Genomic DNA, 6,803 nt, shown 5'->3' on the forward strand with positions numbered 1-6,803 from the left:
ACTGTTTCTACGGTGATAGATGGGTTCCACCAGTCAACTTGGCAGTGAAGGATCTGAATCCGCAAACCACAAGCCCTTCAAAGCCAAGGCCATCAAACCAGCATACCACAAAGATTTAACACCCACACCTTGGCTCCCAGTAAGGGGAGGGTGAGGGAGAGAGAGCATGAGAGGGAGGAAGAGATGAGAGAGCCGAGGGTCTAAGAAACTACTGCAACATTTTTCTTGTCTTGTCCAGAAGGACATTTGACATGCTGTATATTTTGTGAACCAACTCTTGGCTTTAAGTTTGATTATTATTTGGGCAAATTATTAACAAATATATGCTAGCTAGCTACACGTTAGCTTGAGGAACAGAGCAGCTCGATAACAGGTGCAAACAGCCAGGATGTTGTCACACCAAAGGTACGTTTAGGTACCTCTGATGAATACAGCAGTTTATATGTATATATAGTACACACACATATTGTATATACGTATATGTATATATACAAATACTGTATGTACATATATGTATATATACACATACTGTATATACATATATATATATTTCTTGAGCTGTAAGTAAAAATATCCCTAATCTCACAACAACAAATCTGAAGTCAACATTGCTGGTAGGGAAACCGTTGCTTTGAAGCTATATTAAGATTCAGCCACTTTGTTTCCTGTTTGCCGCGGTAGAAGTTTAATTTGCTATATATCCCTAAATTTCTCTTTGATGCCCCCCAGAGCGGAGGAGTGTAAACACAGATCAGGCGGCTGCTGTGTTCACCAAAATGAGCTCAGAGCTTTTATTCACTGCATGTAGACTCCATTATACACACTTTACTGCTCACATTCTTTATTTGTCATGTATTATGACCGTCCAACTCTGTCTGTCACACGTGGGCCGGTAGATTCCGGGCCCACTTAACGCCCTAACGCCCTCCCCGGCACCTCACCGTGCCCCCCGAGGGGGGCCCGCCCCACTATTTGAGAAGTAGTGACTTAAGGTAATATCAAAGCAGAACACGACATAAAGCTCAGAGTAAATGTAAGTGTTGAGCAAGGTGAGTGTGAACATCAAGGTGATGTTGAGCAAGAGTGTGAGCATCAAGGTAAATATAAACATTTAGCAGAACCGTAAATGTAAATGTAAAAGTTTAAGTTAAAGTTACGTTCTTCAGCTACGTTATTCACCACGCCGTGCGATATTCAGTTGATTTCCTTGACTTGTAAAGTTGTACAAAATGCCTTTGTTCTTCACTGAATACAGGACGGCGCGACGGAAGCTAAAGTACCATATCGCAACAAGCTGTAAACACATTAAAAACAAAAATCCCTCCATTCCTGTCACCGTTAGGCTCTTGACAGGAGGTGAACGCAGAGTTACTTCCTGTAGAAACAGGAAACAGGAAGCAGCGGGGGTATGGAGGAGCGAGCCGAACATCCTGCAGCCCTGAGGTGAATAAAAGCCCCTCGTGACATCATGTGCTCTGACCGCAGCCCTACAGCGGGGCAAGTTGATGTGATGACCAAAAGGTGGGACAGAAACAACTTAGACACTGACCTGGATTTAGAGCAGAGTTGAAGTTAAATCTATTCGAAGTACACCGTGGTAGTTTCATAGGTTAGACCGCGGGGTAATAACGTCTCGTTGATATCAACGTCCAGTGAAACAAATCAACGCAACAAACACACGATTGCAGAGCACAGTCAGCGTAAAGATGTCGACCAAAAGGCAGTCGAAGACAGCTGCCACCTCACGTCAAAGTCAGAGAAATAACACACACACACGGACAATTGTAGCTTCACTCACACACACACACACCAACTGAGAGAAGGAGAACGAGTCACTGTTTAGTTGCAGTGACTGATCTGACATCGTAACCACATGTGTCCAATAAAACACCACTGAGACAGATGGGAAAAACCCTCACATTCTCTTGTTTTCTCTTTCTTAAATATCTTCTTTCCTTCCCTGTCAATCTCTCTTGATCTTGAATGCATTAGATTTTTTTTTTTTTTTTTTGCTGGACCCCTTCACCCTTCTCTTAACCATCTTTATTATTTTATAAAAAACAATCTCCCGACATATGTTATTGCTGAGTAAAAGAAGATTGTTGCATGTCAGCTTTAAAATCAATTCAATTCAATTAAATAAATACTATTTTTTGGGTTTTTTTTTTTTTAATTCACCTTCTTCTACTTCCAGGCACTGGTTAATAACAGGGAACAGACCGGACAGGTCAACAGACACACACTTTGTGATTAAAAGCACACACACATACAGCACACACACACATGCACACACTGGAACGTTATAAGTATTTTTTCCAGTCGGGCCAAAAGGGAATCCAGGTTTGTGTTATCTTTTCCAGTCAGGGTAAGAAGTGGAGGGTGAGGTGTTCCCTCAAAAATATACATCTCTTCCTCTCTGTATTAACACACACACACACACACACATGCCCACACAGAAAAGCCAATTATCCCGAACTTCCACAGGAGTTTCCTCTTGGCTGTGAACATTCCTGTCAGTTACCGCGGCAACAACGACACACAAGACGCAGAGAGAGACAGAATGACCTGGTGTAGGAAAACAATCCAGTCCAAAAATAATTCCATGCTTGGTTTATACACCAGTTGTAAAAGTTTTGCTCTGTTACCAAAAATATCTAATATTCTTGCGGTTGACATGATAGCATAAATTAACAATTACCCATAATACTGTTCAGGTTTATTATTAAATGGTTGCCTTATTTCTCAGCACACTCATTATTACAGTGGAAATAACACAACATTACTGGATGGAAAGGCAGAAGAGAAAGAAAGAAAAAACAACAGTCTTTACAGATGGACAAAGTTAAGAAAATAGGAAAGGAGAAATCAACGTGGTGGGAAAAAAAGAAAAGGCAGGAGAAGAGAAAATTACAGCGGCTGAAGGCTGAGGAGGAATAAAAGACTGAAAACTGACAAAAAGAAAACAGGCAGTCACAGGAAAAAGAAGCAGAGAACAGTTTTTCCTTGTTCCAAATGTTTTCTTTTGAGCGGTTAGTTCACGAGAAAACGGTCCCAGCGAGCCAAACCCGTTTTACATATCTGAACCTAGAGAGAACAGAACCAGAGCTGAACACACAGGATCACACATACGGCTCGTCAACCTCTGTCTCTGTCTCTTTTCCTTTTCTTTGACTTTGTCCTATTCCAGGAGACGTCAGGGTCAACATCCACAACTGCATCATAAAAGCACAACTCAACTCACAAACTGCAATAGCTCAGCAATTTAGTGTATTTTTGCAGTTGAAAAAGGCCTACTGACCGACTGTTGTTTTACTGTTGGAGTGTCTTGGGTTCAGTTTCTGTAACGTGTTTGAGTTTTTATCGAAGCTAGGATGGTGCTATAATCTGTACAGAACATTTAGCATTTCCTCGATGTTGATAAGAAATTGACTACTATCAAATCACCAAGTAACATATAGGTCTCAACTGTTATATACACATGGATGTCATCTGTATAAAGAGAGACTGAATATTCATATCAGGATTTGTTTCTCTCTGTTATCACAATTTGCAGAGACAAGAGTGTAATTCTTAAACTTAAAAAACAAAGTCGTAGCATTGGAAGAATGTTCACTTGGTCCCAAGACCGAGTGGTTCACATCATTTTGACACTTTTCTATTGAGTATAACAACTTTTAAACCTTCCTAAAAACTTCCACGCGTTGTATCTTTCAAATATCTTTTAAACCTTGCCTTCTTCATAGAATATGTCACAACTTCCACGCGTTGTATCTTTCAAATACGTAAACATAAACAAACACTGATGGAAGGTTATGTTCATCGTCTCAGAATTCACTGCCATAATTAACAGATTGAGCTGTTTAATTTTCATATAAGTGAGAAGTGTTTTTGATTAGCGCTCATTGTGCCGGTTTTACAAGAGCCAAATCCTTAACAAATTAATTCATCACTCGTAAACGTGGAGATCTGCAACATCAAATTAAACCACAAACAAACAATATTAAATTCAGCGTTTGTTTCCATCCCAGCGATAATTACGTATAATTTATATGGTGACTCGAGTGCCTGATTCTGAGGTTTAATGTGTGCAATCATATAAAGATAAAACGTCTCTTTTTTTTTAACTCAAAGACTTGCATACCAAGGAGTAACCCTAAGAAATGTTTATTTTCTTAATTATTTTATGAAAACATAACGTCAACATTTACAACAAATCCACAGTTTTCAAATACAAACAAAAACAAAACAATTTTCCACACTTAGAAAATATAAAAGAAATGATCCCTGTCAGACAGATTTAGAAGAATCACAGTGACATGTCTGGGAAAATCCTGCTTTTAATTTGTCATTATATGACGGCTGAGAAAATGGCCTTTGTTTTTAATCCCCAAAAACTTGGGTGTTTTGTTTCGCCCCCCCTTCAGATAATTATTACCAAAAGCCCAGAGTTATTGCACGGCTCCAAAGACGCCTGTGTCTGATGTTCCTTCTGTGTCACAGTCAATTAAAATGGAAACAAGACTGTTTGGTGTCAACAGAAAAGAATGTCAAATGCAGATGTAGAAATGTTCTTTAAGACTTCAAGCTTGAACTGTTACAACCCTGTGGCTCTGCCCTCCAGAAGAAATGTTTGGAAAAATCTAATGTTTCTCTGTTTTTAACCAACGGCAGCCACAAAGAACGGTGTGGTAAATATAACTGCTCTCACTGTACAGGATACCCGATTTTGTTCTACTGTTTCAAATACAAAAAAAAAAAAAAAAAAAATAGTAATGACTGTTTGTCTAATGCAAAACAGATGGAGGGCAATTCTTTGAAGAGAGACATTTTTGCTTTGACTGTATACAAAGCAGTTAAATTTACAGGGTCAATGCTACGTTAACACGGAGGAGGAGAGACGTCTACAGTGGCTACAACTGTTGGCTTTTGTCATTTGCTCAGCACAAACACAAAGTCTGATTTAAATTTCTTACAAGTAAAGTAAATAATACAGACAGAAATGGTTGTTTATTGCGCAGTGTAAGAAGAAAATCCAAACATTTATCCTAAAAGTTTGCACCACATTTGTGTAATTAATATCAACCGAGACAACTCAGGTGGCTGTGAATGAACAGCACCGAAACATTTGTAAAAAATAACTGTCTTTGGTAAAAGGCTTTTCATCACTTTTCCTTTCTTTTCTTTTCAGAATAAAGAGCATTTCTATTCAGAATAAAGAGCATGAGAAATAGTGACAAAAGACTGACTAATTTAATTTAAACTAAATGATTATAAAACACAAGATCTTTTGATTTGTGTTTAGATATTTGTAGTAATTATGAATAGCCAAGAAAAGAATAAAAACTACAGGATGTGACTCATTTTGTAATCGTTAGCCTAGCGTAGCATAGCGCTAAGCTAAAGCGCTATGCTACGCTAGAAAAACAAACAAACAAACTACAGGATGTGACTCATTTTGTAATCGTTAGCCTAGCGTAGCATAGCGCTAGGCTAGTTAGGCTACCTTGTATGTTCCCAGCTTACAAATATGGTGAAGATAATGATCCAGTCTTGTTTTTTTTTTCTGTTTTTGTTTTAGTTTTCTTAAGAACATTGCTACGTTTAAGATAAATAATAATGTGAAAAACAACAACAACAAAGAGCCTTCTATACAAAACATATTTAAACTGTTCGACTGTTTTCTCTTTTTAATAACTAGTGTTCCTTCTGTACAGCTAAGACAATAAAACCAGTGCAAAGAGAACATTTCATAGTCTCAGGTTCTCCTACAATATAGTGTCCAGGAGAAAGAACATCTACAGTTTGTCTATACAGTAAACAGCTACAAAAACAATAATAAAAAAAAAATCCAAAAACTTTACCTTCCTTTTTGAGGTTTTTCTCCTTAAACCATTGTCCTTTGCTTTCACTTTTTTAAAGCAGAACCCTGCAGTGGACTGTGGGTTTGACCTAATGATTTTCTCATTTTTGAAACAAGACAGTGGTGCCTTGCTGGGAGAACATGATCTGCAGTCATTGGTTGAAATGTAATTACAGATTTTAGCTTTTAAAAAACTACAACTGATATGTTTATTTAAACAGGGAGGCCACACTGGCTAAAAAAGAATAAAAATCAAAATAATACTGTATGTTCGCCAAGAAGCCAGGCAACTTAAAACGTACATATTTTGGCACAAAGTTTGACATGAGGCCCCATAATAGACTGAGATAGAGACGAAACAACATTTATCACGAACAGGAATAACAAACCCGACTTGTAAAGCATCCTGATAGTTTGTGGGTTTGAACTGGATCTAAGGCCAAGGTTTTCCCGACAACAACATATGTGGAGGCTGGTTTGAGTCTCTTCCATCATATCAATTCCCTTTCTGTTCCTCTCCCGGGTTTGTCCTTGTGCTTCTCATTATTAGAGATGTATTCATCTGAGTTTTTTGAAGTTCTGCGGAGAATGTGGGCTCCTGAGATGAGACGAGATAATCTTGAGATTTGGATTCGTCACAGTTTTGGCAAAGGTTTTGACCATAGTGCACTTAGTGTAGTAAAAGTTCATCAGATCATTGGTGTAACTCTCCTTCAGCTGTTCATGGTACGTTTTTAAATAATTTACACTACGCAGAAGCCGAAGATTGAGGAGTGTTCACGCCAATAGCATCATGCTAACACACGTGTCTTACAACCTAATCATTTTGGGTGTACAAAAAAAATTGCTGACTAGCTTCCTTTCTTTTAATGGTCCCTAGAGTTAATGGCGACATCAAAAAAAAACCCCCAAAACTATCTATTAATGACTATAATACCAAAAC

The sequence above is a fragment of the Cynoglossus semilaevis genome, chromosome 10 (assembly GCF_000523025.1).
Source record: "Cynoglossus semilaevis isolate Cse_v1.0 chromosome 10, Cse_v1.0, whole genome shotgun sequence".
NCBI lineage: Eukaryota > Metazoa > Chordata > Actinopteri > Pleuronectiformes > Cynoglossidae > Cynoglossus > Cynoglossus semilaevis.